We start from the raw sequence: 22,933 nt of genomic DNA on the forward strand, positions 1-22,933 counted from the left end.
ACAATACCCAGCTATTCTTCTTTCTTCTTAACTTCTCCAAACCAGCTCTACATTGTACCAGAGAAACCTCTAAACTGCAAATACAGCCATGACTCCTTGTGTCTGAAAATTCTTCAGTAACTCCCCCATGTCATCAAGAGACGTTCTAAATGCCTTAACCTGACGTACACATGATCTGGCTTCTGCCTACTGGTCCAACTTCTTTTCTGCCACAGCCCATGTCTTCCTGTGCGCTGCAGCCATACTGAACTCCTTGCAGTTCTTACTATATGCCTTCTTCCCTCATGTTTCTAGAGTGCCCTGTGCCCTTTTTCCACCACATCACTTGGCCTACTTCTGTTAATTCTTCAAAGTTAGCTTCATGTATCACCACCTCAAGAACCCTTCCCTGATATCCCCATAGTTGTCTGTCCTATGCATTCCATACTATTCTGTGCTGAGGTCCACACTTAGAACATTTCATGGTAATCATTCGTTTATCTATTTCTCTGTTTGTAATTTGAATGCAAGGACTGTGTCCTTTGTCAGTATACCCAGTGTCTACTGCTAAGCTAATGAATGAGTAAATAACTCAGTCACTAGTTGCTTGATATGGAATGGTTTCCAGCTATCCATCATTTTCTCCTAAACCTGAAGCATCACTTGAATATTCCAATTAATTAAGGAGTGCACTTAATTGGACTCTCGTTGTTTGAGGTTCTAATGTGATTTTCCATGCAAATATCCTCATCTAGTGACAGACACATTCTTTAACCTAGACTCCACCCTTGGACCAAGCAGTGACTAGTGTAACCACTGAAACAAAGAAATCTGCAAAAATATGTTAATTGCGGTCTCAATTACAAATGCCACCACACTTAAAAAAACATATTTAAGTAGAAAAAGTCCTACCTCTTATAGTCTCTTGTCATTTCCTTCAGCTCTAAGTCTGTCTGTCGATTTGGAGTTATGGTTCAAGAAAGCAGAAGTCATGTCTGGTTTTAAGTACCACTGAGATCAAGCATAGTCCACATTACAACAGGTGTAAAACAGTAAAATCCTAAACTGCTGTAACCAGGGGGAAATGTTTAATAGTGTTAAATAGTAAATGCTAAAGGGACTTCCCTGGTGACGCAGTGGTTAAGAATCTGCCTACCAATGCAGGGGACAAGGGTTTGAGGCCTGGTCCTGGAAGATCCCACGTGCCGCAAAGCAACTAAGCCCGTGCGCCACAACTACTGAGCCTACGCTCTAGAGTCCGTGGGCCACAACTACTGAGCCTGCGAGCCACAACTGCTGAGCCCGCGTGCCACAACTACTGAGCTGGTATGCCTGGAGCCCGTGCTCCACAACAAGAGAAGCCACCGCAATGAGAAGCCCGCACACCGCAACAAAGAGTAGCCCCTGCTCGCCACAACTAGGGAAAGCCTGCACGCAGCAATGAAGACCCAACGCAACCAAAAAATTAATTAATTAATTTTTAAAAATAGTAAATGCTATGGCATCTAAGCTTCAGCCATTACAACTTAGATACAGTCTAGAAGTTAGTTTCTCCACCACAATAAGTGGAGAATTTAAAACACTTTCCATCTTCACAGTGTGGACAGAGGTGGCTTCCCAGAAAACATGGAACATTCACAGGAGAGAAATAGAAAGCCAAAGAAACATGCAAGAAATCATTCCCAAGGTAATATATAACACACAGGAGACATTTCAGAGAGAATCCCTGCTTCTTTAGGAATAAAACTAAGTACTCTGAACTGAAAATGATGTTGGAGTGTTCCATCAGAGGCTAAAATAAAGGGCCCTGATATAGAACACCCCCAGGGCGGAGCAGCATAGGGCAAGAACAGCTCCAGGCACTCTGACAAGCATCAGAATAACTTGGACAACTGCAAAATTAAAGAAATGTGGATCCAATAAGAACACAGAAATGTTCATACCTTCAAGAGGTTAAAGCCTTAAAAAAATTCCTTGTACAAAGAAATTAGATATTCATATCAGAGCACTACTTCTCATCATTTACAGAATATTGTATGTACAGATGCTTAACCATTTAAGAAACTGACATCACATTGTGTTTCTTTCGTCCAGCTAAACTTTTTGTTGTCTCCTCAAGTTACGTGTTAAAGAAACCCTCTGGCATTTTGTTGAGAGTTACCTGGGATGGTCAAACCCACTTGACAATGGCAGTCAAGTTTCTGGTGCCCAGGGTGAGAGACAAGTTAAGCGACATCCCTTACACAAAAAGACTTTAACAATGGTTTCCTAGTCTGGGTATGCTACACGTTTCACTTTGTATGTTACCGACACTCAAGACACAGTGCAAATAGATAACAAGACTATTTTTATCTGAGAGGAAAACCAAGCTTTTCTAATACTTTCGCTAGATAAGATTTCTTTTTATTCACTTGCACTGCAACTATTTTTGGAGAGATTTTGAGAAGTCTCTAGGATAAAGAAGAAGAGAAAAGAGGGTAAACATCTTGAGACTCTAGCCGCTAAAAGAAAAAGGGTTTCATCTCTGCAACAATAATATGGACTTCTCAGAAAACACATGTCTTTAATTCCAAATCATTTGAATGACTCCAGGCCTTTATACAATACCATAGTAATCATCTTATATAATCATGTTTTGCTTTCATACTCTATTAGCACCGTCCAAGGGAAGGAAATAAGATTCATCTAAAGGTGTTATACAATCTGTACACAATTGTGAGTTCCTTTCAGTATGTTGCGACAGATAAGGTACAACACATCTCTGCTCTATCCAACCTCATTTTCAAGAAAATGGTTGTGGAATTAAACATGACAGGGGGAAAGGAAAAGAAGAAAGGCAGATAATTACCAAACAGACTCTCGGATTTCTGTGCATATAGAAAAATCAAGAAATCAAGAGAAGTAAAAAGTAGACTTTCCCACTGACCATGAAAGAGGATCTATTTTGAACTGAAAAGTATATAGAAATAAGACTGGGGGATCGTGGGAAGTCCCTCCATTTGTACTTTGCTTCACAATTTCTAACCTTCAACGTATCGACAACCCCTTTATATTTTATTTCCAGTCCACTCTTTCCCAACCAGTGTACACAATGTACATGTACACAATGAAAGGCATACCAAAGACCTCCAACATGGATCATGATGTTTTGAGTTTTCTCCATCTGTCCAGAGACAATATTGCATATCATGGGGAAGGAAATGCGTGGTGCGTGCATATGTACACGTTTGCATACCCTTGATCCCATTGATTTTCTCTCAGATGATCTCATCTTCTAAACGCCAAATACTTTCTTCTAAGCTCTTTTCAGTTTGCGATACTATGGGCTTAGTTGCCCACTCCCTTTTTCTATATATGTTCACATCCCAACAGAGTATCATATAATCTTGAATCCCTTCCCACTTCACTGACAGCTGACCCTCTTCACTCACATAGTTCTCTCTATTCCACCGTCTCTGCTGTCAATCTCATTTACCTAGTCACTCAAAACTGACACTTTGAAGACGGCTTAGACTCCTCCCCCAATCCATCTATTATACGTATTCATTGAATCCAAACAATAGTTCTCCAATTTGTTCTTTCTGCCTCATTTCCACTGCCACCATTATGTATCTAGTCTTCTCAGCATTATCAGATTATGTTAGTAACCTTGTACCTGCTTTTCTTATTTCATAGAAGGGATTATTTAGTCTTACCTCCACTTCCTCACTTTTTTTTAAGCAAATCAGAAGTCTGAAGCCCAAAGAGGATACGGCTCAAGGTGTCAAAGCTAATCATAATCAGTGTCAGGGGTAGAAGTCAGGTTTTCCAACTCTCAGTCAAGGTTTTTATCATTACACCATGCTTCTCTGGCACTGCCACCACTGCAGAACATCCCGCATGCCACTGCCTACCTAACATGCCTTAGACTTCCATTTTCATTAAATTACTCTTTTCAAAACCTTTGAATGATAGCCTATTTCTCATTAAACTAATCTATTTTGCTTATCTTTGAAACCCTATCTCAAACCCACCTTCTCTAAAAACTATTTTCTGTGAATTCTTAGTTTCAATGCCTTGGCTTTAATCAGTGACCAATAGTAGGGAATCACACACTTATTGGCAAGATAAATGATGGGGATATGTTGGGACGGAAGCAAACTCTCATAATAGTCCCTTCATTGTGCTTTCAAATAGTCTTGGCTTTCCTGGTCCACTTCCATTAGAAAGATCAGTCTTCTATAAGTTGCTGTTTTCCAAGAAGGTAATATGAATGTTCTTTAAGTTTTGAGTCTGTATTAAAGGAACTTTAACCAGCATTCCGAGGCAGAGAGAAAATCGAGTCGGGGTCTACTATACCTGGAAAGAATGGCTATGCCATATCCTTGCAAAATTATCATTACCTACTGAGCTAACAGAATAAATCGACCAAGAGAAGACATGAGTAATGTCTTAGGTAGCCATTCATGGAATACCCTAACAAGAATAGAACTATTAATGCTCTGAAACTCGTATTCCTAATCGAGCCAAAGAGGCCTTTGAGGAGGGGTCAGGGGCAGTGGGGGCAGTGAGTACAAGGAGGTATAAGGAATAAAGGAAGGTGAGAATTGGTGACCAGGCACAGGACTGAAGGAACAAGTAAGAGGGCTCTGAATCTAAATGGCCTAAGTATGCCTACTGACTTCCCAAGCAAGTGAATGTATGTAAAGAATAATACCGGCAGCACTAATATGTACACGCTACTTCACACTTTACAGAACACTTTTCTATCAAATATCTCATTCTATCATCAAACAACTCTGTGAGGAGGTATTTGTTATTCCTTTATTTAAAATGAAAAAAATAAACCGAGGTTGTGAGAAGGTAACTTGTCTGAGGACACACAGCTGATAATGTATAGCTTGAGCATGGGTTTAAACCTCACCTTGAATTGCCCTTAGCAATGCTATGAACACTTGTGATTACTCGTTTTATGACTGTCTTCTTACTAGACATTAAATCCCATGAGGGCAGGAAACACATGGGTCTTGTTCACCGTGATATCCCAGTGTTTAGTACAGTGTCTGCCCCAAAGCAGATTGTTCAAAAATATTTGCTGAATGAAAGAACAAACATGGGTTGGCTGTTTCTTCATACAAAATAAATTATGAAGTACAATTCCAGTTTGAAAACCCCACCTAAGGTGTGAGGTGACTTGATGTTAGCTATAGAAATACATTGGAAGATCCATTAATGTAGAGTTATTCATCATCCTGACTTACTAAAATATGAAAGGAAATTTCATTTAAAAAATAACTCAATTTAAAAACCACATTGTCTTCTGACTCAAAACAAATATCATCTGGGTTGTAAAACAATACTGGCATGAGATTCAGAGTTATTTCCTGTCTCTCAAATAAGTCACGTTGCTCAGATGATTGTTCCCGTAACTAATATTTGCTGCGAACAAGTTCCATTTTCTTGGATTATGCATATACTCTACTCCATAGTACCTTTCTCCACTGTGACTTAGATTAACTCTTTCATGCTATATAATAACACTGTTGGTTATTTTCTGATGATTGCAAAAATTTATAATGGAATTAAAAATTATAACAAATATCCAGCCCTAAGAAATGTAAGTTGTCTGACAATAATGAAATTAAACTAAATTAACTTTTATTAAGCAAAGGATTGGAGGAGTCATTTTTAAATTTACAAAGAAAATACTACATGGATTGTACATGCAAGTGATTTAAGAAAGAAATGAAGATGGGGCTTAAATTTATTTCCCCTTTACCCACAGCTCTTCTCTTGCATTTCTGGTGTTTCAAATCAGCCTGGGACTCAGTGTCACCAAGAAACTGAGCAGATTGGACCAAGACCTGGAGTACTAGTCTCACTCCACATGCCTGCGGCACTTGAAAGTGTGGGTTTTAAAGAAAAAGGAATTAGAGCTTCAGTGGAACTCATTACCGTGAAGGCCAAAATATAAATCAGTTACAAAGGGCTTAGATAAATTCATGAGTGAAAGGGCCATAGAGGGGAAAGGGAAACCAAAGAGGAAAGACTACAATCTTAGACCTTGAAATGGGAAGGGCTCTCAGGAGAGTATCTGCTCTAGCTGCCTGCCTTCAGACAGGTAAAAAATAAATCTCCACTTTGCTGACGATTCAACTGAAACTCAAAGAATCTCTTGCCCAAGCCACATAGCCAGTCAAAATAAAAAGGACTTCGAAACCAGGATTCTTGAATCATACGGTAGCATATATTCCACTGCCCATCCATACTGCCTCCCCCTCAATGTGAACCAAACCTGGGTCCTGACGCTGGGCTGAGTCATCCAATGGTTTCATCCCTGCGTAATTCATTTTGCTTTGGACTCTTTATCCAATGTTATCTGTATGCATGTACCATGGCAGCCTTAAAAGAGGAGGAGCTCTATTTTTCATAATTACCTTACTTTAACTCCATTTGATCTACACTCTAAATCTTATGTCTTCTGGCATCTATAATACCATCAAAAATTAAAACTGAATTCCTGATATAATTAAAAGGCTTCCAAGATCCATACAATACTTAAAGATCTGCATCCCAGGCTCTAAATTCAATCTGAACAATTGTTTGGTGTTTGTTATAATGATGTATCGTGAGCATTTCAGTTTCAATTAGTAAGGAGAAAAAATGCATTAGTAGCGCCTACACACAGAGTATTTCACTTTGTACGCGTTCTATATGAATGTAAATTGACATGTACAAAGAAGATACAACTTTGAGTCCTAAAGGCAGTGTGGCAGAGATAGTCAAGAGTCATGGAATTTGAGGATAATTTTTCCAGTGTAACCTAGATTGTGATTTGGGGCAAGTCATTTCATCTTTATAAAACTGTGTTCGTTCATGTAAAAATATAAAGGGACTGTAATATTTTGCTCCTTCCCAGCATGCAAATATGCTTCATAAACTGGGAAGTACCGTACAAGTGTGAGGAAATACTATTATTAGGGCAATAAGCCATCAAACTCTCTCTTTCTCTCTCTCTCTCCATATGTGTGTGTGTGTGTGTGTGTGTGTAAATAAAATAAGACTCCATTTACCAATTGAGAGTTTCCACAAAAGAAGTCCATGTAGGGTCTGTCCTTGAGACATAACAATAAATAACTTAATCTTGCTCTTTGCAAACTCATCCATAGATACCTGGTATTCTCAGATTGTTCCCAACTGCTAAGACTCACCTCTGTAGAACCCCACCTAGGGCTGTCTTTCTCAATTACCCTCTCTCCATCCCATGTTTGGGATCACTCTCTCCTCTCATTTATAAACCTTCCCACTTTACACCTCCTTCTTCCAGGGCCTTTCTCTCTGCTTTCCGAGGACAATGGAAAAGTATCTAAAAGGTATCTGCCATGGGTTACCAATGGCTAATAATAGGTCCCCATCCCATTTGCAGCAGTTTCTGCATTGCTCCAGGCCTCCAACACAGAGGATACTTTATGCCAAAGCAAGGAGTTTCAGACACTAAAACAGAATGACTGGAAGATATCTTGGAGCTAGCAAGTTTTTTGGTATCCATACCACAGCCCAAAAGTATGTCTCGGGCAAAGTCTATTCCTGTAAAGACTTCTGGCTCCCATGCAACACTACAGGCATCAAAGAATGTCAACTGTCTGTTGGCCACAGAAGAGTCATTTTAAAGTGAACATTGAGGGCATACCTGGATATCACTTTTTCTTTCTCTTATATATGAAGGCATTTTCTATTTAGCAGGTGACACTAAAACTACAGGTTTAAATTACTACTGCTGCATAACCAACTATCCCAAAGCTTAATGGCATGAAATAGTGGGAATTTTATTATACCTCATGAATTCTGTAGGTCACGAATTCAGTCAGGACTCAGCTGAGTTATTTGTTGCTCCATGTGGATCGACTGAGATCACTTAGTGGTACTCAGCTGGAATTACATAGTCTAAAAGAACCAAGATGACTTCACGTACGTATCTTGCATTTTGTCAGAGTCTAGAGGCTAAGCTTAGCTGGGAGTGACAACTAGAGCACCTGACATATTGCACCTCCAGCAATGTGGTCTCAGGCAGCAGACTTCCCCTAGACTGAGCCCCCCCCCAAAAAAAACCCATAAGAACATAAGAAAGCTACATTGCCTCTTAAGATTTCACCTCAGAAGGTAGATATTTAAATTTATAAGCCAACCTGATTCAAGGGGAAGGGATACAGATTCTTCCTCTCCATACGAGAAATGTCAAAGAATTTGGAACCATTTATTAACAGCAGCCACAATGTACTCTTTGGCTAAAAATTATGTATATTTCTCACACATGCAAAATATACTCAATCCTTCCCAATACTCTCCAAGTGTATCCAATCTGGGCCACAAGCTCAGGTTTAAAGTCCAGGACTTTGTTATCTGAATCAGTCCAGGTGAAGATGAGGCTCCTTGGATTCAGTTCCTTAGACATGGGTCCTTTCAACGTGAAAACCTATGAAATGAGACAAGTTATCTTCCACCCAACATACAACAGCGGGCGGGCATAACATAATTAGAATAGATATTTCCATTTAAACAGAGGGGGTAGGAAGCACATAGCAATTCTAGGTGCAAGACAATTCTGGATCCCAGAATTTTCATACAGCTTCTTTATCAGGGTCCAGTTTTACTCCCTGGCTCTTGGCTCCACTCTCTGGTCTCTTGGTTCTTCCTTTTTCATAAAAAGTAACCTACGTTTGCAACTAAGTAGTTTTCTCAGCCTTTTTCCTGATCATAGGTGTTTCGTACCCGAGGCTCTCTTTTAATTTTATATTTTCTCTGCCCCTTTCAGTCTAAACTGATATAATTGTTTTTTTAAATTACTAACTTTATACGCATTAACCACCCATTCCATTAGATAAAAGCCATACCCCCAGATTATTTCAAGAGAAGCCTTTCAATATGTTTTACTCTCGGTGAAGCTGGATCCTTGGAAAGCCTTCTGTCTGTCTTAAAGAGACTATGAGGCTGCATCTTAAGTCTTTTTCAAGATTTAACAGTTTTATTACCACACCCTCAGCTTCATTTTCTTCCCAAAGACCACATTTCTTAGATTTGACCTTTGTCTTGAGGTCCTTTCTTAGTTTGAGGATCTTCTACTCATATTGATAGGAGTTGAGAAACAGTTTTATTTTTGAATCTATTAAGTCCTGGCTCTATTATATGTCCTCTGAATTCTTCTTGAGAACTGAAGAACTCTTTCTTTAGTTTAGCTCCATTTATACTTTATGATATGAAACCAGAAGGAACCAGCTGATATCTTCAACATTCTGCATGGAAATCTCTTTAGCCAGAAGCGTCAGTTCAGGTACATTTTGTATCTGTTTTGTTAAACTTTCTGCTAGTGCATACACAGTCTCTCCTTTCCTCTAGCTTCCAACAACATTTTCCTTGCTTTCTTTTAAGCCATCATTAACCGCTTCCTGGAGCTACAACAAAGTTTCCCCTAACAGTCTCCTCAATGTCCTTCTGGTTTCCATCTGCTGCCTGACCCCAAAGACATGCTAGGGGTTTTCAGTGCTATGGCATTACCCTAGTACTAGTAGTAAAATCTCTTCTGGTTACTACTGCTGCCTAACACACTGTTTAAATCTAAGTTACTTAAAACAGCAACCATTTTATTCTATCTCATTGACACTGTAGGTCAGGAATTTCGACAAGCCTGGCTGAACATTTCTTCTGCTCCCCGTAACATCAACTGGGGTCGATCAGTGGTACTAAGCTGGTGCATGGGATGGGTTGCAGGGTCCAAGACAGCTTCCCCCCTTGCACTCACACACCCGTGCCTTGGTGGGGATGTCTGGAAGGCCGGATTCAATTGATACCAGAGCACCTATGTGGCATCCCTAGCATAGGAGTGTCCCAATAGTTGAATTTTTTACAAGGTTCTTAAAAGACTTGCCTCGGAGTGTTCCAAGAGACAGTGGTAGAGCTAGATGGCTTTTAAAACTCAGCCTCAAAGGCCATATAGCATAATGTTCACCATACTCTGTTGTTCAAAGCAGTCACAAGTCTACCCAGATTTAAGAAGAGGGAAGCTAGGTTCCATGTGTTGTGAAGAAGGCCAAAGAATTTGTGGCCACGCTTTAAAACTACCATATTATATAATCCATTAGACACCTTTTAGATTGGTAAAGATGATAATAATAATGGCTATGTATTGAAAATTCCTCAATTCTGGACAGCAGTGTAAACACATGTATTGTCTCATTTAAACTACACAAAAACCCTATGAGGTGAAAACTGTCGCTATCCCCATTTCAGATGAGGAAACTGAAGGACAAAGAGGATAAGTAACTTGTCCAAGATCCCAGAGTTTATAGGCAACAATACCAATTAGCAAGATACACCTAGATATACTTAGATCAATCTACACAGCTTTATACTTTGCTTCATGTAATTTCATGCCAGGAAGAGATCATTTATATACAATGTTCTTGCAAATTAAATCAAAATGTAAATGTATCAGGGGAGAAAATTTAATAACTTTCTCTCATAACCAAAGCAATATTCTTTTATTGTAACAAATGAGAAAATGAAGACAAAAAGAAAAATACTGTTCACAGTGATTGGAAAGATATATAAATAATTTATTATTTTGTATGATTCAGTATGGGGGGTGAGGGAAGAATATAGGAACACTGATATTATTAGCAAGCTTTTACTTCTTTTATTTATAAAAAGATGAAATAAAGTAACAGAATGATAATAATTGTAAATTCTAAAGAATTTATATAAGAATAGTTGATATAGTTTTTATTGCTCAGTCTCCAATAGCCCCAAAACCCAGAGTAAATCACTTCAAATATTTTGGTGCATATCTATCTGATCATTACAAACTATACACACACACACACACACACACACACACACACACACACTCATATTACATACTGTGTGCAACCTGTATTTTTCATTTAACAATATTCAGGAACATATTTTCCCATTTTCAATACTATTTTTAATGGTGTCATAGTATTTGTACATGATGCCCCATATTACCAGACATTTAGGACTTTTCAATTATAAATAATGATTACATGAACATTCTTTCAACTTGAATCTTCATTCACATATCCATGATTATTTCATTAGCATAAATTCCTCAAAGTAGAATCACATGGGCAAAGGATATGCACATTTCCAAAGTTTTACATCATATTAAAGCAAATTATGAGGTAAAAAGAAAGTGTGTGTATATATACACATATGTGTATATGTATGTGTGTATTATATAGGTGTATGTCTGTGCATATATATATATATAGAGAGAGAGAGAGAGAGAGAGAGACAGAGACAGAGAGATAGAGAGAGAGAGGGAGAAAGGGAGAGAGAGAAGCAATCTCTCCCTTAAAGTTTCCAATTTTATCTTTTGGAGGACTCAGAACACTCACATATCACATTGCTTCAAGTTAGGTACCTGCAGTGCTGGCCTCTGACTCTCATGAAGAGCTTCCCCACGGGAAAGGCAAGCCCTGAAGAAAAGAGGTCTTAATAAAATAAAACCCCAAAGCTACAGAGCTATGTGTCCAGATCTACTGGCTTGTCCTAAAATAATTGGCTCATTAACTAGCCAGCCTGGCTTAGTCCCATTATCAAAGACAAATAGGACAATAGGCCGTGGGCTTGCACACTCACCCAACATACCAATTATTCTTTGGATACAGTGCCATGAGGAGAGTGTACTTTGATATTGGGAGAACGTTAAGTGGACTTTAGGCCTTATTCTGTGATCTAGGCGCACACAGACAGTGGGAAGAGATACGGGATATGATAAAGGGAGGTGGCACTGAGAGACACGGCATGGAAAAGAAAGAGGAACAAGAGCTTATTAAGGACAGGACAAAGGTTTGGGTCTTCTCTTTATATCTGTGTAATTTTTTAGTTCATTTGAGTGGGCTTTGTGAGAAGGTCATTGGTGATCCGAATGGACACAAATTCTATGCTTAGGGAGATAACTGCCACCAAGGAAACTACCTCTATCAGTATGCAGGATCCTCTACCCATCCCTGACGGCCCATCATCTCTTGTCACCCTGCACCCCAAGGCAGAACTGGAAAAATGTTGACAAAGAAACTATTCCAAGGCAATGGGCTTGCGGGGCTGCATGGCTAAAGAAACCTTTCCTATGCCAGCCACAGAGCCTGCTGTCTGAAGGACATGTAAGGCAGTAGACAGAATCAGATTAAAGGAAAAGCCACCTGGGCAATTGCTTTGGCACTCATTGAGGAGAGATGCCCCAATATAAATCGAATACATCGACTAATGCAAATTGTTCTTATTCCCAACAAGGTAGACAAGAACTTCAGGTGGAATTTACAAAACTACAAAGTAAACCCAAACCTTCATCCGTCCTTTTCTACAGACCTATCTCTGTTGAGCGACTGTGTCTATGGAGTCACACAATGAGTAACCAGCTCACTTACAAGAGGAATACTGGTCTTCAGAATCCTATTCCAGGGCTATTTTCACTGCATTGTGTGGGTTCTCTAAAGCAAGGTATATTTGTAATCACATTAGCTTTCAAACTACTGGGCCGAAAACTGATGGGAAAGTTGTTTTTTCAACTGCTGTCCCTTCTTTCTTAGTTTTAGACGTCATCCTTCATTTTCTAACATGCATACTTGACTTAAAAATTTAAAGTCAGTCGTTCTCTTTATACCACCCCCCGACCAATACAAGGAACCCTAGAATTCTTTATTTGCAGCCATACCCTTCTTGTGTTACATCTTAATCTGTACATTTTAAATTATGTCTTGTTTTATCATTTGTTGGGAAAAGCATAGGATTTGGAGTCAGGTGTGAGTTCAAATTCTAGTTAAATAAAATGTGTTTCATCCATGCAATGGAATATTACGTATTCATTACAAATCATGATGTAGATACCTCCTAGAACTGAATGAATCGACGTGAAAAAGCATATATAATATACTGTAGGAGGAAAGGCAGATATCAGATCAATATACATAGTATGCTATGATTTGCATTTTTAAATATATGCATAAATATTATATATACAGAGAAAAAAGTCTGAAAGAACATATGGTGAAATATGTCAGTTTTGGATGAGAGTAGGAGTGGTATCAATTTTTCTTTCACGTCTGCTTTGTATATTTGTCTGTGCGTCATTATCATGATTTACTTATATAATTTGTTTTACTTCTAAAACTGTTTTAAATTACACACCCTGTCCTCCCTGTTATAGAAGAAATATGACTTCTACTCAGAAGGTTCCTGGCAGAGGTTATGACTCTCAAGTTTCTTACCTGCAGACTGGATGGGAATATTAGGTCCACTCTTCTTCACTGAAGGTAGTCACTTGCAAAACAATTTACCAGACCTAAATCTCATGAGCTGCTCATCTGTTGGAAGAACAATTGCCCATCAAGATAGGTAGGTTGAGACCTCCTTTGCTTTCTTAGTCTTAATCTTAGGCTGTCTACTATTTTGTCATTTTTCTAAATTATTGCTAGGATATAAACCGAGTTATAACTATCTCACTTACACACACACACACACACACACACATATATTTTTTTGGCCAAGCCGTATGGCTTGTGGGATCTTAGTTCCCTGACCAGGGATGGAACCCATGCCCCTTGCAGTGGAAGTGCAGAGTCCTAACCACTGGACCGCCAGGGACGTCCCATATCTCATATTTTTAGATCATTTCTATCCATGTTTTCTGTACAGCCTCCTTCCCCCTCACCCCATTTGGCTACACAGGTCTGCATCTGACACCTTTGAGCATCACCATTCAGTTATCTCCCCATCATTCCATTTTCTTGGGTAGAAAGCCCAATTTCTTTCTCGGTGTCCATAGGAGTTCACTTGATAGGCTTTGGCCTCTGGCTTTCTAGATGCAGAGTGAGTCTTGGCCACTGGAGTCTGATCATTTTGGTGACTCTAGAGGTGTTGCACATTCCGTAGATATTTAGGAAGCCCCATCCCCATTTCTCATTATGGACATTCCAGGTTATAGATTCCCCCACCTGTCCCAGGTGGCTCTGGTGTCTCTCAGCAGAACACTGATACTGCCCAGGACACATTGTGTGCCTGGTAATTTTTTTTTTTAAGATTTATTTATTTATTTATCTATTTATTTTTGGCTGCGTCGGGTCTTAGCTGTGGCACACCGGATCTTCGTTGCGGCATGCAGGATCTTTCACTGTGGCACGCGGGCTTCTCTCTAGTTGTGGCGCGTGGGGCTTCTCTCCAGTTGTGGCCTGCGGGTTTTCTCTCTAGTTGTGGCATGCAGGCTCCAGGGCGGGTGGGCTCTCTAGTTGAGGTGCGCGAGCTCAGTAGTTGTGGCTTTGGGGGGCTTAGTTGTCCTGTGGCCTGTGGGATCTTAGTTCCCTGACCAGGGATAGAATCCGGGTCCCCTGCACTGGAAGGTGGTTTCTTTACCACTGGACCACCAGGGAAGTCCCGTGTGCCTAGTTTTATACGCAGTCCCCATGGCAGGTTGTTTGTCTCACTCTGAACTCTGGCCAAAGCAGACTTCTACATTAATATAGAGAATACTGGAGTTCTCCGTGGTCCATCTCTGCCTATGTTTTCCTCAATCTGTCTCTCTTAGTCTCACTCTTTTTTTGGTCTGTGACTGTGCGAGCCTGGATTTTCTCTTTGATTCTGTTTTTCTCTCAAGCACACTGTCTTAGACTGTGTCTCAAAGGATGCAGAAAGTATTTCTGGGAGTCAAGTCCCTGAGAAACTGAGCTCTAAGAGTGTTCAGAGACATTGATTGATTCCATTCCTTCGCCTTGGTGTTCAATGTGTCATTCATTTCTCTTGCCTGGAACTCTGCACACAGTGGGAAAGCTTGTGTCCTGATGGATAGCTCTTTCCCAACATGTAAGCCTCCAGCACCCTTACATGAGCTGTAAGCCCAGCCTAGACAGTGCGTGTGGACCTTCAATATCAACAACCCTCTATATCATCCAACTGGATAGTCACAGATGAGAAATCATCAACGTAAACAAACATTATCCTCCCTCTGGATAAAAGGTCTTAGCTTCTAAAAGGTCAGAGAAGTCCATCTCTAAAAGCCGAAACATAATAGTGCCCTTTAAAGAGCTCCTCTCAACAAATGTCCTGCATCCGTTTGCTACAAGGAAGAAATAAGTGGACACAGAAATAGACATTTAGAAAAATGTAAGTACTGGCCCTAGATTTTGAAACAGCATAGTACAGAGAATGATCCTGCATAGAAAAAGCAACCGGAAAAAATATGCTTTTTACGTATAAGCTAGCAATTGCTTTTAAGTGATGACAACGGCAAGCAACAGCCCTTCAAAAAATAAAACTATTGACAAAACAAGCACCACCAAAATGCCATCTGCCTCACCAGGTTTATGTGAGGAACAAATAAGAATGAATATTATCAGGCTATATATGTGGTGAAGTATAATACAAATACAGGGTTCTGTTATACAGAATAAGATCTACGTACAAGTTAGTGCCTACTGTGAACCAGGCAGCATTTTAATTTCATTCAGTCATCACAGTCACCCTAAGAGATGGCTACAGTTATCATTTGTATTAAAAACAAGGATATCTAGGTTCAGAGAGGACAAGCGGCTTACTCAATGTCACACATCTGCTAAGTGTCAGAATTGTCTGGCATATAGATTTGATGATGAAGATATTACTGGGTATGTCTGTCACAACCAGGTGGAAAGAAAAATGCGGACAAGGTAGAGAATGACGCTCAAATTCCTTCTTTTTTCTTGCTCTTCCAAAAATTAGGTCTGCTTCCCAATCTGCTAAGCCCATCCCCCTTCTAGCATCTATGTGGTCAGCCTGTGCCCACCTCAAATGCAAAACAACCCGTCAAATTCCTGCCTTCTCTCAGCACCCACAAACCACTAACCTCACTTTCACTTTGCGAAGACTTGACCATTTTCCTCTAGCTGAGGTTATCTGTTGCTGTAACCTTGATTTCCACAAAGAAACAGACAAAAAAAAAAAAAAAAAGAGTAACCTGCTAATTCCTGCTTTACGATTTTGAGCAGTCTATTCCTCTTCCTCATCTATAATTTAAGCTTTTCCTCTTTCAGTTCAACCCTTTATCTGCCTCAAAAGTACGTCAAAATGCATCTCTTTCGAGAAGCATCTCAGATAAACCCACATGAATTCTGATCATTCTTCTTGTTCTCCCTTCAGGATCAAGGTTTTACAATGCTATTTTGGTCTCACTACACTTAGTTTTAGAGTTGTTCTCATGTTGTTTTGTTTCTATCTGTTGAGTGTCCCTTAACTAGGTGGTGCAGCAGCTCCCACGTAGAGATAAGGATCACACATAATGAAAATGGCATTGAACTTGACATCTAGACTACAATCTGAAAACTCGGTGCGCTGCTAACAAATCATGGGACATTTTGCACCTTAATTTGCCCTTCTGTTAAATAAAGCATTATATGTTCTCTAAGGTCTTCAAGGCAGCTTACAGCTTAACAATTCTATCGGGTTTTCTAACTGCTCTGTGATGCTCTTCCCACCAAGGTACCCACACTATTGTTTCTTTCCTAGTAGGTATTCACTCACACTCTAGATCCTGGTGAGATACACAGATCTCCTTCTATTAACTATGACTGGGACTGGTAATACTTTCTGAAAATGCAAAAGAAAAGTCAAGATCATTAGGAAGTATATTGAGGCCTAAGGCATTTAGTATATAACTATTATAAGTACCATGAAATGTTTTCAGACAACATCCAGAGAATAGCTTAAACACTATTCAACATTTATCGTGTACCTACATGGCCAAGTTCAGATCCACTATAGCACTGGACGAAACATGGTACCTGACCTCAGAGAACATATATATTTACAGAAAAGGGTGGAGACAATTATATTCCAATAAATTAAGCCATACATTTTGCCTGGTGGTGTTCAGTTTGATGTAGAAAAATTCACGAAGCAGGGAGTGCTGATTTTGGAGGGGCTACAATTTTAAACATACGTTCAGGAAAAGGTGCACTGAGCAAATGAGATTTGAGCAAAGACCTGAAGGAGGTGAGAAACAGTCATGTGGATATCTGGAGGAAGAGTTTCCAGGCAGAGAAGAAAGCAAATGCGAAGTCCCTGAAGAGCATGCCTGACATGTTTGAGAAATAGTAAACGACAAGACAAGACGACAGGAATGGAGTGATTAAGAAGGAGATTGGGAGAGGAGGTCAGAGAGGTCACTGGGGCTTGAACATGAAGAGACTTGTAAGGCCATCTAGGGATTTTTCAAGGTTTGCTCTGAAATGAAGGTCATGAGAGGGTGTTCAACATTGGAAAGTCATAATCCACCTGAGGTTTAAGTAGTTACTCTGGTTGCTGTGTTGAGCACACCTGGTGGGAGTGGGGAGCAAGGGTGAAAGTAGAGAGTTATTTGAAGGCTATTACAATAATTAAGAAGAGAGACAATAGTGATCTGGACCACTTCAGCAGAGGTGTAGGTGATGAGAAGTATTCAAATTCTGGGTATATTTTGAAGGTAGAGCCAAGAGGATTTTTCTAATGGTTTGAGATGTCAATTGGAGGTCTCATGTCTATTCACAGATCTGGAAAACCCAGGAGGAGAACAATACTAGAATTATAGTAATACTAGAATAAGGATCATAGCTAACACATAGCATTTACTACCTACCAGGTACTATTCCAAGTGCTACACGTGCATAAATTCATCGAATCCTTATAACAACCATATGAGATAAGTACTACTTTAGCCCCAATTTTACAGATAAGGAAATTGAGGCATAGATAATCTCCATAAGGTCACACAGCTAGTATATGGTACAGATAGAATTCGAATCCAAGCAGTCTGATTTCAGAGTCCATGCTCTTAAACTCTATGATAAGAGCTAGAGGCCAGAGGAGTGAATGGTTTCCCAGCATGAGCCTAAGATGGGATTCTGACCGACCTTGTCATGCCTGGGAAACTGGTGGACTACTTACTTGAGGGCCTGAGAAACTTTCCAGGAGAGAATTTTTCCTAAGGGAAGAAGTAGCCAGACACAACCAACTTAGCAGAGAAGCAAAGAGTAGATGAATCTGAGTACAGCAGGTGTATTTCTCGACCCAGTCTATATTTCATTCATGTTTGAGATTTATGGAGAACAAGTCAAAACTGAAATCTTTTGCCAAGATCTCTGTACAATGTTGGGGCATCAGCACCAGTACCAAGGTATGCCTGTAACACAGTGGAGCACAGAGGGGAGTGGGAGGATAGGTTTCACCTTGCCAATGAAACACAATGCATCAGACGTCTTGGGTGTTCTGGTTTGTCAGTTGTGACAGAAGACAGTGCTACCTGGCAGACATAGCAATACCTGGCAGAGGGGACAGTGCTTTATAGACATGAGGATACACGACGCATATTTAGTGATAATTGGTGGTAGGTGGCAATGAGCAATGGCAAACTTATTCAAGACTACAGATAAAAACCCTGGGGAACTCCCAACAATATCTTAGGTGTGACTTTGGATGGGATATGGAGAATCTATGTCATTGACTTGCCAAGAATTAGTGAAATCTGTGCTATTTTTGATGCAACTCAAATGTACCCATAGTCTATTGTTAGAAATAAAAATGAATAAAATGATTAAAATGTTCATAGAGAACAATGCTTACTAACCAGGGTGTATCAATATCATCTGGATGAGCTGAACTGTGTATTTTCAAAACATCAAGTCTAAGAACCACCCATGAATATTCTTATTTAATAGGTATGTTCTAGCAAACTGTATTTTGAGAAACTCCTGCTATGATTCTGTGAAATGTCTCTAGATAAAAACCAGTGATATAGAACAGGTGTTATCAACCATTTTTTGGAAAGGACTAGATAGTAAATATTTGGCTTTGTGGGCCACAATCTCTGTTGCAATTGCTCAACTACACCATTGTAGTGGGAAAGCAGCCAAAGCCGATACATAAACAAAAGAATGACTGTATTCCAATAAAACTTTATTTACAAAAACAGGTGCCCACCCCGTGGGCCGTAGCTTGTTTGCTGAGCTCTGCAATAGATGAATGATGATTAAATTAGTGGCAGGTCCTGCACGCCAAATTGACCAATGCTGCTTAGACACAATAGACAATTAGAATTCACTGGAAGTATTGGGCAGAGGAAAGTGACAGCACGAATGAATGACACTGCTGATACTTTTTCTTGCTCGTGAGTCTGAAAGGAAAGACTCACATATTCCCAGAAGTTTAGAACTAAGCTTCCTGGCCACATTCCAAATGTGAAACTCCAGGAAAATAGCTTTGGGACCAATAAGCTTGTAGTGAACCAAGTTGGAGTGAACACGGTGTTCCAAGACAGGAGGCACGCAGATAATACACACTGGTTCAAGAAGAGTTTCAATAATTCAGCAAGTGTCATCTCTCCAATGGGTTATAAAGGGAAATGTGGGTTGTTTTGGAGGTCCCTTAACTTTGAGGATGATGTTAGGAAGGGCAAGCAGGTCTACCCCCAAGACATCTTTTGCTTTGGGGTCCTAGTTTTTGTAATGCTAGACTGGATGAAACCCAAGTGGGACTTCTTTTCAGGCTCTTATACAGGAATTCTGATACGGATTGAAAAGCTTCGCTACTGACAGGGTCTGGCTAAATTTTCAGTTCTGAAACAATGAGAAAATCCTCTAAGGCCCATTCCAGCTCTAAAATTCTATGATTCCATTATTCATTCTCCTTTCACATCCATCTTAAGGGACCTCTTCATATATCAACAGTAAGCCATCAAGCTGCAGTACAATTGGGAAGCATAACTGAGAAAATGGCTCTCTGCAAACTCCTCTTTTCCTTAAGAAGAAAGTACCAGGCACACGGCTAGGCCTTCACTGGGCTGCTTCATTGTTGTTTTGGGGTTTTCCCCCCCGCTTCACATAAGCGCTTAAAGAATGTAACGGATTACATACAGTTAAGATCCAAATTTATTATTAAGTCGATGACTAGGGCCCATATCAGAGGTCTGTGAGCTACTCACCTCTGGGGAAAACACCACCCTTTGCATAATAAACCCCGCATCTCCCAATCCTATTTCCAAATGTGTCCCCTTGCTAATTGAAATAATCACAAATGCATCGTTTCTGACTATCATCTCCCGGTTCAGGCTGTTGAACAACTGTCACTGGTTGGGGGAAGGGGCAACAAGCACTTTAATGACTTTCTTCCAAAGGAAACTTTGTTTGAAGAGTAATTGCGTTTCTCTCCCCTCCCAGCTACTACTTTTCTTCTTTCAAATCTTAATGTCTCATCTGGATGAGCACCTTATCACTAGCCAACAGGGGAAGGCGGTGTTTGTATTTGTATTTGCATTTATATGGCATTTTCATACAGTTTATGTCACACTGCTGACAGGGCACTGAATCACAGGCCTGTAGCACCCTCTCTACATGCATCAGGGGAGCAGTCATCTCCCACATGCTCTACAGCAGCACGCTAATTAATCTCTCTAAATTTTAATTCATAAGGAAGGTGCTATGGCCAGGGAAGCACGGAAGAGTGTGTACGTTTAGTTGTCTGTTTCGCCCAACATTCAGGAAGTTAGAAATACTAGCAGAGCGTCACACAAGGAACCACGTTTCCTTACAATCTATCCTTTGCTGACATGGTTACTGGCTGAATCCCAGGCTGGATGGGTTATTGAAGCTTTTATATTACTTTAGACATTTGCCTTTTAGAAGTTGGTAGCAGAGGAGGGGGGAAGCATATGGATCTCGGATACAATTACTATAGACTCATCCAAAGAATTGAGTTTGGGTATCACATCTGTTCCTCTTTAGAAACAGCTCTCATTCAACAGATATTCGTGCCCGTTTTAGAAAAAACAGGTTTAAGGCTCTGTGTCATCAGTAAGATGCTAATGGTAATGGAAGGTCATTGTGGAATTAGTTCTATGGAAAGTTGGGTCCATCTAAGAACTTTGAGGTGGGTATTAATAACTTGTTGCTCCACAGACATAGAGAATGGACTTGAGGACACAGGGAGGGGGAAGGGTAAACTGGGACGAAGTGAGAGAGTAACATTGACACATATACACTACAAAATGTAAAATAGATAGCTAGTGGGAAGCAGCCACATAGCACAGGGAGATCAGCTCGGTGCTTTGTGTCCACCTACAGGGGTGGGATAGGGAGGGTGGGATAGGGAGGGTGGGAGGGAGATACAAGAGGGAGGGGATATGGGGATATATGTATACGTATAGCTGATTCACTTTGTTGTAAAGCAGAAACTAACACACCATTGTAAAGCAATTATACTCCAATAAAGATGTTTAAAAAAATGAAAATAAATAAATAACTTGTTGCTCAAGGCAGAGGTACTTACAGTATGAGATCAACTTCCCTAATCTCAGAGAGCTGCATTCTGTCACAGACTATCCCAAGTGCCCTGCCAGGGGTTAAACACTGAGATGGCTTGCCCAGGCAAACTGTGATGCAACATTTACTATGTACTTATATAGGCTAAATGGTCAGCAACCCTGAAACACAAGAAATATGAACATACAGAAGCCCCATTCCCCACAATGTTGACTCGCTCCTGGCTTTCATAGGAGAGGTAGCCTGGGAATTCTTTTGAAATTGCCAACAAGATACAGCCTTGCAGTAATTAAGGAACAACTGAACTTGATCTTTATGGCAGGTCCCATAGGTTTTCACTATCCAGAAAGGACATAATGTTACAGCATTTAGTGAAATGAAGAATTAGTTGCACATGGTGTAAACATAAAGCCCACTTGTGACCTCCATTACTCCCTCCACTGCCTTGCTACAGATGTCCTGCCTAGAGGCTCTATTAAGGGTGCTGGAGTTAAACACAGCCTAGGTCTGAATCCTGTGGGGTGAGGCCAAGAAACTCCTCTGGCTGGTACACTTGTATTGTAACTCTCGGGACCAGGGCATAGATAGAAATGACCTGCAGAACCTGCAGATGTCATTTAAGTTAGGGTCCATGATAGGAAAACAAATGGTTGGGTGAGATGACGGGGGCTTGTGTGGTATTCTGAATTCCTCAGTCTTTACTTTTAGCCAATTAAAATTAATTCCTTCGGCCTCACAGCCCGGAAATCCCAGGTTCCCAGACATGTCAAGTTGTGGTTCAATTTCAAGACAGAGGCAATTCCTCAAGAAATCCCAGCCCAACACAATCAAATAAGCCTTGTCAAAGTCCACCAAATCACAAACCCCGCACTTAATCACATCAGCTTCTTTAGTTCAAAGTAGACAGACTCCCATCAGGGGATGCGAGCCCTCAGTCAGTTCAGCCCATTATTCAACCATCTGAGCTGCAGCCCTCCAGATCCTAGCCCCTCCTCATGACCAGCCGAAGACCGGAATGCTCCTGCAACCACAGCACCGCGTCAGGAACCCGGACCAGACAGTCAATGAGATCGAGAAAGCCGGAGAGGCCACAAGTCAAAGCAAAGGTAAATTTTGTGACAGGGGAAGGGGAGCTCAGAGAAAGGTATGGCTCAGTGAGACCCCTTTAAAAACCATCCTCCAGAGTCGCACGCTAATTAGCACATTGGCAAACTTAACCTCAATAGCACTGGTCCTTCTTCACATCTCCAACATCTGTCACTCCCTCAAATCATTTGGTTTAGTGAACCAAGGCCTTCCTCTGCGACAGCATTATGTTACACAGCGGCTTATTATATAACTCCAATTCAAATTGACAACTCAAGAGTCTTTTACCATAGCTTGCTAAAATACAGAGGTAAAGAAGTTGAGGTCACGTTCAACACAGTGGTGTGACAGTATGTGCCTGATGGGTTCTGGCAGTAAACAAGTGTTTAAACCCTGTCTCTTGAACAATTCTCCTATATCTCTGAGCCTGTTTCTCCATGTGCAAAATGGAGATAATAATAGAAAGCAATTTATGTAAACTGCTTTCAAATTTATCTTGAGATAGTAAATGGGACATACATTTTAGGTAGGTAGATGACAGCGAGAACACAGCA

The sequence above is a fragment of the Phocoena phocoena genome, chromosome X (assembly GCF_963924675.1).
Source record: "Phocoena phocoena chromosome X, mPhoPho1.1, whole genome shotgun sequence".
Lineage (NCBI taxonomy): Eukaryota > Metazoa > Chordata > Mammalia > Artiodactyla > Phocoenidae > Phocoena > Phocoena phocoena.